Source organism: Erigeron canadensis, chromosome 7 (genome assembly GCF_010389155.1).
Source record: "Erigeron canadensis isolate Cc75 chromosome 7, C_canadensis_v1, whole genome shotgun sequence".
Taxonomy (NCBI): Eukaryota; Viridiplantae; Streptophyta; class Magnoliopsida; order Asterales; family Asteraceae; genus Erigeron; species Erigeron canadensis.
This window is the reverse complement of record NC_057767.1, coordinates 8,383,095-8,395,572: the sequence shown is the minus strand read 5'-3', so window position 1 is coordinate 8,395,572 and position 12,478 is coordinate 8,383,095.

The window sequence follows — 12,478 nt, the reverse complement described above, 5'->3', positions numbered from 1 at the left end:
AAAAGATGACTAGGCACATTTAGGATGATTCATCCTATATGAAAGATGTTTGATGCAAGATGTGATATAATAGATGTGATAACTTGTGATTTGTGCCTTAACAATTAAATATGACTTTTCTATTATGCTTAATTAGACAAATGCTTTATAAATTATGTGTTATCTTACTTAGCTAATTCGTTAGCTAACACTTGTTTCTTGAAATGTGTTGCTCCCTCAGGTTTAGCAAACTTGAGCTAGATGATGAATAAAGTGCGAGGCATGGGTAGATTGCAGTAAAGATGGCTTTAGTTTACCCATAGTAGCTTCTCATATTAATGAATTGTTTTTTTTTTGTTTAGACATTAATGACTTGTAATTACTTAGATGTCGGTTGTTTAATGTTGGACAACTTTAAGATTTCCATTTAAACTTATTGTGATGACACTACTAGTAACACCATTTAATAAATGAACCAAACCGATCCTTTGGGTTCGATCTTTTAAAGTTTACTTCCGCTATATTTTGACGCCATTAGGCAAAAACTTTTGGAAATCCATATTTTTAAACGACGGGTGTTACAGGACACCTCTCTCCATTTATCGCGTTTTGAGGATATACAATCCGTTGGCTTTCATTGAATCAAGAATAGGGTGAACAAGATCCTGTTAACTTGGGACAAATAGGAAAACTTCTCTTTCTTGTAAATTTATAGATTTCAGGTTTTATATATATATATATATATTTGGTGCTTGTAATTGTGATTTCGTGACAAGTTAATGAGAATCGTCATTTAAAAAGAAGTACTTTACAACCTTTCTTTCCAAGTATGTTCAACTCATTGAAGAAAGGCGACGACAAGTGATTGTGCTGCAAACCGCGCCTAACACTTCGTGAACGAGCAAGACTTCTTGAATGATGATTGAAAAGGGTTTAGGGTTTATCGGCAATTCCTCGAAGGTAGTTTGACGCCAAAGAATAATTGTTAGAGTTATTCGGTAGATTGTGATCGTGCTTACTTAGGATAATTCTCTCTCCTTTTATAAGAGAGGGTTACATGAGAAAGAAGATTAGAGTTTTTCTTTCCATCTTTGAGTTGGAGTATAATTACCATGTTTAGCCGATTTAGTTTTCTTAGATGATAATAGATATTATCTTTGGAAAGTATATATAAAAATCTCTTAACCATTTAATTAATTAAGCACCTCCGGGCCTAAACCTTTTGTATGATTGCTTCGTAAAGGGTGCTTTCCGTGCAGTGGTCTAAAGGGGTACATCATCAACAAGGTTATCATTTTATTTTATATTATTTTTGAAGAGATTAAACTACTTAAACCTAATTAAACCGCATGTTTAGGCTGTGATTTGTAAAATTTATAAAACCAAATAAAATATGAAACTACTTGGCTTTTTTGCCTTTTGGGCTAGATGAACAATGACTAAAAGAAAAGGGCGACAAATTTAGTCAATGTATATGTGCCACTCACGTTGTTCCAATTAGCCGTACACAAAATTCAAGTTTTGTCCACCCGACCGAAGCCTGAACCAGGTTTGATCAATGTAGCTAAAAACAGGGTTTGACCAAACTCATGACCGTCTCTAAAAATTTATGAATCTAGACCGAATGTAGAAAAAAGGGTCCTTGTGCTAGATGCAACAAATTGTAATATATAAACTAATTTTTAAAAACGACAATAAATTAATGTTATATCAATAAAATTAACAAATGTTCAAAAAACTTAAAAAGCAATGCAAAATTATAATACTCAGATAACAAACTGTAATACCTGCCCGAAACTTCGTGTAGTTTTTCTAGCATTCATCATAGCAAATTGGTTGATAATTATTTCTTTTTTAATCCAGTAAATTTTTTTTGTGGACTAAGTTGTATGGTTTAACTTTATTATGTGATTGTTAAAATTTATAATGGGCTTAGTTAATTATATATATAAATATATATAAATTTTAATATATATGTATATGTATATAACAGTAAAAAATAAAAAGAATGGGCCCCCTAAAATCCGGGCCCTTGGCCCGTTGCCCATTTTGCCCACCATTTTTTCTGCTTCCTGAAGCATCTCGCGTTTGGTGCGTCGATTTGAGGTCAAAAACGCGTTTTTTCTGCTTCCTGATTTTGAAATCCGAAACCCAAACCTGTTTTAAACCGCCGGTTTTGGTCCAACCCTACTTTGATCGAGCACAATTTCGGTTTTTCTGACCCAGTTTTTCAAAAACCAATTCTTGTGTGCATATCTAGGTGCAATTAATACCCATTAGGCCAATGCACAGTATCCACGCAATGCAGCGGTGATGAAGGGGACGGAGTTTGGTGGTGGTGGCGGTGACTATTGGTCGTAAAGGCGATGTCAAATGGTGTAAGATTATGTATATGTAATTCTAAGTGATGTAAAAGGGATAATGAAATTATCTCATATATAGACTTAGAGTGTAAATTAATATGATAAGTGTAAATTAAATAATTTCTAATAAATCTTTCAATAGGTTTTATTAAGGACATTATTAATTAGAATCATATTCAACTTAATTTTTCTATGATATTTTCTTCAAGGAAAAAAGAGCTATAATTTTTATAAAAATAAATGGAGATGAAAGACTATAAATCCTACCGACAATTCTAGTAAACAGGTTGGTAAACTGAATTATTACTTATTTATTTTATATTTTGGCCACTAAACGTTAGTTGTTAAACTATAATTATGATACCTATAAAATTTTGGACCCCGCGTTGCGGGGTTTCAATTTTCTTGTTGAAACGGTTACGTTATTTTTAATATATTTGCATTGAAACTTCACCGTTTAGAAATAAATTTGTCATTAATATGTTTGTTTAAAAGTTTGCAAGAAACCAATAAGTAACCCGGAGTAGAAACCTGAACGGGATGTAATATGATAAAAACGTCAATATATTAATTCAAAATTCAAGCGGATGCGATGTAGCAAAATGCAATTAGTGGTACGGGGTGTTCCACAAAAAAGTTGAATGACTCAAAAAGAAAAAAAGTGTGAAAAAAAAAACCCGTAATAAAAAAAATCCGAAAAGAAAACTAAAGAAATATAAAAGAAAATGACGTGACAAAATGTGAACAGGATGCAAATGTGGCAAATCCAAACGATAATAAACAAAACGTGCGATGTATCACTTGATAACCGATGTCATATGTCAAGTTTTAATTAGCATGGTTACTATTCATAACCATTAACAAGACATGCCAATAAGTCGGCGTTCATATTACAATAAACCTTTACAAAGAATAATTTATAAAGACGATATTCTATACAATTACGTTGCTTCCAAAAAACTTACTCCAGTAACTTCAGTGGACACATGCGGCGGCCTTGCGCGGCAGACCTCCAATGGGCTCAGCTTAACCCTTGTACGGGTGGGCATATCGAGCGTTGGAGATGGCATAAGGACAAATGACTAAAGTAATCTTTTTAACTTCTCAAATAAATTAATTTAATAGTTTTTTTCTTTTTTTTGTTGCGATTTTTTTTTTTTGGTAATTTTTTTTTACCTTGGTTCGATTTCTGATGGTGAAACTCTGAATTAGTAAATTTGTAACCATTATTTTGTATGTTAATTATAGTTTTCTTTTTGTTGTTAACTTTTTTGAAAATATATTAAGAGAATAAGAGTGTTCATCTAAGCATGTCTCATTAAAGAACAAGAGGAATCGGAAAGGAATTATGGTATTTCAAAAAAGAAGTCTCAAAGTAAGGTTTTTATATGACTTATAGTATTTATTAAGTTCATAAATAGTCATATATAATTGTATCATATCACATGAATTCAATTTAATCATACCTATACAGCTATAGCCTTCATAACTAGATTTAGACCCGTATCAAATACACGGATTATTTATGACATATTAAAGATAAAGTTACATATATATAATCCAAGAAAAGCCGTGAAATAACAAACTTGTAAATTCAAAAATGTAACTAAAATTATGAAGAATAATACGGTAAATTCAAATATAAGTAATGTAATGGAAATCAAAGTAGAAGAATGTACTATTGAAACATTGACGAAAGCGTTTAACTTATTCGTCTATCAATATCATGTCAAGGCTTGTTGTTGTAGCAATTTTTTTAACAATACAATCAAAGAAACTTCTTTGTAGTTTTTGTTATGGTATTTATTTTTCATGAAAGTTTTGGATTACATGATTGTTATGAGTTAGATATATTATTTTTCATTAGTTAATAAGTTATTAGTTTTTTGACCGTGTTAAATACATGAAATTTAAACATTATGAAAATATGATTAAGTATATGCAACCCAAGAAGCCTTAGAAATTCAAATGTAAAAAAAAAAAAAATACTCGAAAAAAAATGGAGAAGTCCGATGTAAATAATGTAAGCTAATTAAATAAAAAGAAATCATTTTATTTAAAATATCGTTACCCTAAGTGTATTTTTCACGAGACTAAAAAATTAATAATCCAAATTAACAACATATATGTTGATCCAAATTAATACATCTTGGTCGACTTGTCTATTTTCTTTTAGATTTTTTTTTTATTATTATTTAGTTGTAATCCTTATTAATATCGTATATGGTTTATCCAAATTAATACCATATGTTGGTCATCTTGGTCGCCTTCATCTTTTTAAATTTTTTTTTTTTGTTTTTTAAATGTTAGGTTTTTTTAATAGCATAATTTAGTCACATGTTTAATAACTTAATTTAGAGAAATCGAGAGTTATGATTGGTTAATTGAGGTTAGGTCCGTTGGCTTTTAGTATATACTAGGTGAAACCCGTGCGTTGCACCGGTCTAATTTATTACTACGTAATTCATTGTAAATGACATGAAAAAAATGATGTTATCACGAAAAGTGAATATACAATAATATAGATGTTCATATGGATTGAACAATAATATAGATTCAGTAATAACACCGTCCAGAAAGAAAGACCCTTTGTTTGGTGTGTCCTTCAACATAGCAAAGTCAGTGCTCATATATTCCACGACTCGCTAGTATCTATGTTATAGGATATCATCTTCCTTGTAGAACTATTTACTTCAAGTTATACTCATGTGTTCCATGGACCGATAAAATACATAACTATCAAGTAATTAAGCATCAATAAGTAGTTGAAGATGGAAATTGACATATATATACTATTTTATATACTAAAAAAATAATCCTTTGAGAATCATCTTGGTGATAGAATGTGAAACGCATGCATTCAATGACCTATTTTGTTATCTTACTAATTTATCGTATATGACATGCAATAAAAAAAATTATTATAATGTCAAGTGAAACCCGTGCAAGCCACGATCTATTTTGTTATCTGACAATAAAATGTACACTAAAGGAAGATATTTAAAATTTATTTTAAAAAAATTGTAAAATTGAGACTAAGCAAATGAATTATAGATGACTTAAACCCCTTGAAAACAATATTTTTTTTATGATATTTATAGAGTTGCTATCATCGTTCAATATTAAAATAGATATGATCTAGAAACAACCGGTTGATTATCATTTTGTAGAAATCTATATAAGTAAAATTATTTTATCAATTTGAAAATATAGTTATCCTAGGTTAATTTCCAGTAAGATAACGAAGGGGGTAAAAAAAAAAATTCACCTTGTGACACCAAATATCAACGTTTTCATGACCATGACCCAATAAAACGAAAATTGCATCTTTACTTGAAACAAACATATAGTAAAACCATAGTTACAATATGTTGAATTACTATTTTAAGTACAACACTGAAATCGTCATTCATTTGATATAGTTTAGAAATACGAAGTTATTACAAATAAGAAAGTTAAATAATATATCAGGTAACTATTGTTGAATATGTTTTGACATTTAGGGCGCGTTTGGTTCACGGAATATTTTTGGATGGAATTGAATCTATTAAAAGAATTGGAATCTGATGGAATGGAATTTGATGGAATGTTTTTCATTTTTTGAAGATTTAAGGGAGAGACGGAATGAGATTCCTTCCCCCATCCTCATGGAATGGAGATTCCATCAAATGAGGGAATGTTGACATTCCAACGGAATGATATTCCTTCATCATTGAGCAACCAAATGCACTAAAGAATGGAATTCAATTCCAATTCCATCAAATTCCATCAGAATCTGCGAACCAAACGCGACCTTAGCATCTTGACAATTAAAAGCAAACATAGTTTTCTTGAAAGACTTTTTTTTGTCATTCAGTCATATGCCCTTCGGGAGTTCGGGATGTTTCTAAAAAATAGAATTCAACATGTAAAAGGTATAGCCTTAAAAGTCAAAAAATATAATTTGGAAAAATAGAATGAAATATATATATATATATATATATAAACCTTACACATATAACTTTAACAAAAATATAGTATAGTAATATACTATCACGTATATCCGAAAACTTAATCACTATATAAAAATAGAAAATTACAAACAACATTGAATAGCACCGGCTTGTTTTGATCCAAACTCATTTGACACATTATCCATGTAGTCCATGTGAGGCCGTCTAATCACAAATGGGTGGATGGTGTAAAGTGTAATGGAACAAATAAAAAGAACTGGCTATCCTAAAAAGCATTTGATTGAGCAATACCTAACCTTGGATCAAAATATGTTGAATATCATCGAGTGAAGAATATATGGAGTGAAGAATTCATATATGATAAAGAGACTAAACATAATTTTCAAAGTCAAAATCCAAAACCTGAAAAAATAAATGTCACTGAAAGCTAAAGTCTAAACCAAAATATATGATGATATATGATTAAAACAAAACTTATCTAAAGTCTAAACCAAAATATATGATGATATATGATTTAAACAAAACTTATCTATGATAATAACTTAACTACATGCGATTCATAATTTGCTACCAACATTCTCATATTATAATTTCCTCATTCACCAATACTATATCATCCGTTTAGCTTATACCTCTATGGCTCTAATTTGACATACACATGGTAAAAAACTAAGCAGATCAAGAACAGAGGCACAAAGCTAGATATAAACTACTCGTATAACGTTAAACCTTAATATAATTACTTTTAATCTCTCTGTTTATATATATTTTTTAATATTATCTTTCAATCCTGTATCTAATCTCAATCACACAATTCATTACCAAACCCAATATATATTATCAATCTTATACTAAAATAAACACCTCCTCAATGTACACAATAGAAGATAGATGATGGTTATAAATATTAAACTAAACCGCTATGTTTTTGCTAAATGAAAAATGGTGAGAGGAAGGAAAGGATGACAATATAAACACATAAATACATAGTATTATTCAAAAGTGGTCATTTGCCCTATTTGGCTATTTGTCTTTCATAAACATGATAATATAGAATTCAACAAAATACAAATAAATAAATTTTTAACCAATGTAAACATGTCGATAAAAAAAATCTATTTTCGTATAACAACACAAACATACTTCACTTTAATTAAATGCAAACTCATTATAAGAAGACATTGATCATCAATCAAAACATAAAGTATGAACCTATTATACCCATTTTTCCCATATAATCTACATTAGACTAAAACACAAACAAATTTAATCATGTCGATAAGTAAACGAATAAACGATACATGATAGTTATACAGATTTTTTTGGGTAAGAATAGCTTAAATTAACCAAAAACATTGAGAGCATAAAAACACAAGATCCAAAACATAAATATAATTAAAAAGAGGAATATTTGTGATTAAAAAAAATACCTAGCTATAAGAGATAGAACAACAGTAGTGATTCTCCAAGATAGGGGAGATTTTTTAGTGAGGCTATTGTTCAGTGTAGGATAAAACTTTGATGAAATCCATTTAATATAAAAATCTTAAATCCTAAACTGTAGGGATTTGAGGTCATTAATGTGTAATTCAAAATGACATCCAAAATAGGGTTATTTCCTTTATAAAAATTGAAAATTAAACAGCGTAACTAATGACAGACAAAATAGGGTTTGATTTGTTTCCTTTATATAAATGGTGGTTGAATAAATTGACATGCAAGTATTGGAAGTTTGTTAAGTTAAGTATTGTGGTTTTTCAAAAGTAAAACAAAAGCCATTATGGTTTAGTTGGCAAATCTGTACGCATGCTAACACCGAAGTAGTCGGTTCGATTCCTAACTCCATAATTTTTATAAAGGTTTTATTAATATGCAATGCGTTTGACTCTTAATGTCTACGTGGAAGCTGACCTAAGCAAAAACAGGCGCTTATGTGGATTCTGACGTGTCACTCGGATTGATACGGTAACGCCATGTAAGAAAATGCTGATGTGGCGGGCTCAGAGAGTGCCACGTGAGCACTTTTTGATAGGCTTTTATATATATATAGAAGCGTTATTGGGATCATATACGAATGAGTTGGTTATTTGTTTATTGAGTTTATTATATTAAATACACACATATTTATAAAGATAAAGATAATAAATATAGATAGATATAATTATAGATATAATTAATGTAGAATAGTTAATTAATCAATGTAGGTCAGCTGTATAGCTAGAGTTAGAATGTTTATATAACTTTAACTTATACGGATGAATTAATTGAATTTTGAATTGAGTCGACAAAATATAATTAATAGAATTAAGTCACATGTTTAATTTGGAAAACTAATAAAATTAAGAGTTTTGATTGACCAATTGAGGTTTGATCAGTTACCTTTTAGTATATATAAAGATTATCGACCCTCATAAAGTGCAACTTTATATTTAACTAAGCCATGGAATTGATATTTTGAAGGAATCATGATCACTCGCATACAAAAAAAAAAAAGAAAAAAAAAAAGGTAATTGTCTAAGAACCCCTTAGTCCCATAGAGAAAATTTTCTCTCAAGTTAACGACCATGCAACGCTGCCTGGCGGTGAGACCCCAGAAACCTTGACTGGTTGAATATGTTTTTGCAGGGATTCGGACCTAGGTAATATTCCTACCAAGTCTCTTTTTAGGAGGGCAGGTGGTCACTGGGCCTATACTTACAAAATTAATGATAAATAAGGTCATTTCATGCAATCGTGGGACATAAAATACCCCATTAGGTATACCAAGTCGCTTTTTAGGAGGGCAGGTGGTCACTGGACCTATACTTACAAAATTAATGATAAATAAGGTCATTTCATGCGATCGTGGGACATAAAATACCCCATTAGGTGTCATCATTTTCATATAATAATATAAACGAGGTGAGATGAGAATTAAACATTTGAATTTTGTTTTTAAAAACGAGTCTTATTCTCGCGCAATGCGCCAGCGATGGTGGTAGTGACGCGGGGTGGTGGTGGCGACGGGTGACGACGACAATGGTGATGACAATGGTGGTAAATGTAAACGTAGTTGATATTAAAGGAGATGGTGTGTTTATTTTAAGGATTAAGTGGTTAATGTTGTAAATTGTTCATTAAGGGTGTTATAGATATATTAGGTAAAATGTTAAAATTAATGAATAAAGGAGATGAGTAGTTTAGGTACTTCAATTTCTTAATTAAGATTTTTTTAAAAATTGCTCTATTATTATGTAATTATAGATCATAGACAAGAGATTTTCCGATTGATCTAATCATGTTTATCATAAAGATATATCATCAAAAGTTATATATAATAATCAGTTTATATTTTTAATCTCATTAGTTTTTTCTTCTTCAAATGATGCTAACCAAGGTAATAATGTAATCAATGGTCTATTAATATATTCATTTACTGTGGGCTTGGGTAATTGGGTATAGTTTGTAGGCTTGATTTCTACTCTTTATGGGCTAACTAATTGGATCTTGAGCCATTATGGTCCCAACATCCGAAACTGAGACCATGACACCAGGAGGCAGAGTAGCAAACATGGTAGACACAAAAGAAGCGGGGCGGTGACTTTTTTCTTTTCTATTTTTAAGTTTTACTTGCAGCGGATATTATTGACAATTCGTTCGATATCGTAATTACCGAAAACAGTATATGTGAGCAATCAATTAAACGAGACGATAACGTATCTTCAATAGCAACCAACTTTAACAAAAAAAATACATGTATTAACAGCATAAGTGGGAAATCAATTGAAATATAAATGTAAGAATGGTTTAGATAGGAATGCATTTGTATTAAAATAAAGGGAGAACAATTTTGTACATTCACATTATTACATTTCAACATTTTAAAAGAGATGGTGTTATTTTTTTTATATAATATATATAGAAGTATAGATATATTGTTGATTGCTTACACCTGCGGTGGTCTTGGTTACGAACACCACGCATTCTAAATCTTGTTCTCGGAGTTCGAACATGAAAACCTAGATCTTGTTCGCACATGCATACCTTAAAAGTAAGGCAAAATCGAAGGTGTACAGTCGAAAAGCCAAGATTTACCTTTAATAGAGATAAACTTATGCCCGTGTAATGCGGCGGCGGTGGGAGTAGTGATGACGGAGGTGGTGGTAACGGTTACGATGGTGGGGCGACAGTGAGGACGGTGATCGGGGCGGCGATGATGGTGAATGCAAAAGTAATTGATGTTAAATGTGATATTGTAGTTATTTTAAGTGTTTAAAGATCTATACTGTAAATTATGTCATTAAGGGTATTATATGTATATTAGATGGTGATATTTAAATTAGTGAATAAAGAAGAAGGGTATTTTTGGTTTTTCAAAAGTTATTAAATTTAAAGGGAAAAAAAATGATTTATTTTATTAGATAGTATAGATAAAGAAATCCATGGTGTTCATATTTGAATGTCGTGTACCTTATTTGTTTTGTTTAATTGCTTTAATTTTGGGTCTTAGCTTTTTTATGTTTTTCTTTCTCTCTAAATTTAGGGTTTTTTATAATTATTCACGTTATTCATTATCATTTTTATAATTGTATATAACCGTTATCAAAATGTATAAATTATTGTTATCAAAGTTTCTTTAATAAATGTGAGTTAGATGAAAACCATTCACATATCAATATTTGAGTATATTAAAGACCAAACACAAACATTGTATGTTTATTTTGTAAAATATTTGTAAAAATTTATAAAGTAGTAATTTTTTATTTATTACATGCCTAACAATAATATATATATTTTTCCTTTTAATTCCCAATACATTATTATTATTAAAAGGAAAATAATTAATCAATAAAAAAAAAGCTTTAAAATCAACTTTTTGTTTTTTTTTAAAGTTAGTTTCGATTCAGGCGTGCTGGGGCAATTTTAACCAACAAACTGCTGGACCTCCAACCTCCTCCTTATGAAAAATATCTTAAGATGAGAAACTCAAGACTCGAACCCAAGACCTTGGGAAAAACTCACATCCGGGCCCACATAGTGGATTTAGAAGATACCTCTGGCCAATATTTATAATAACAGGAAAAAAAAAACTTAAGAAAAAAAATAAATGTCGCACTTATCATTTTGTTTAAGAAAATTAGTTGACTTTTAAACTATTTCTTAAAATTTATTTATCATTACTCTTATAAAAATGTCACTGTTTTATTTTAATATAGGTATAGGTATAGGTATTATAATGGGATAATTATTTTTTGGATTCATAGGTAAGATAACCAACGCCGCTTTATTTACTTACCGTGCTTAGGAACAACCGACTCACGAATATAATCTTCTTGTTACATACATATACTACTCGCACATCTCCCACCCACTCACCTGCAAAATGCATACACCGTAAACAACCTCTCCCTCTCCATTCTCCAAACATCTTAGCCAAAAAAAGTATTGTAAATAACATAGACCAAGGGCGGTGTCAAGTATTAGTCAGCTAGGTCTACGGACCAATGTTAGATCGAAAATTTTTATAACAAGCGTGTAGAAAATTATAATTGGACACATATTATTAAGTATGCGGACCTAAGTAAATTATAAAGTAAGTCTTTTGAATCATTTAAAGTAAATAAAATTTAATTAGATATACATATTCTTCTATTCTTATATCAGTTAGTTATAAAATAAAACAATTTCAAAAAACACATAGGTACTTCTTCTAATCTTAATGGTTCATTAGTAACACGAGGTCTTAAGATCCGTGCGTTGCATGGCCGAGATGAATTATATTTGTTTTCGCGTAGTAGTTGTGTTTAAAAAGTATTATATTGATTGTTAGCGTTTGGTTTAAAAATGACCTATAATAATACGATGTTGAGTTGTGTGTAAGAGTAAAGTTATAATATGAACAGAAATGTAAAGATAGAATGTAATGAAATAATCGCCAATATAATAAACATTTTACAAACAATCAAAATAGCATCCTGCCTACATAATACTTTTTAAACACATGTAAACCACATCTATATAGAAAACAATCCTGCCTACAAACTTTTTCATTAGAGATGATGAAGTCGGTATTCATGTACTTGTTATTCACGCTGATCATATCCCAGCCCCTACAAGTGATAACAACAATCAGGCCAGAAGACTCTTTACGAAGTTGATCTAAAAAAATAGCATGCCTTTCCTTAGGTTGTTTTGCAACAATAT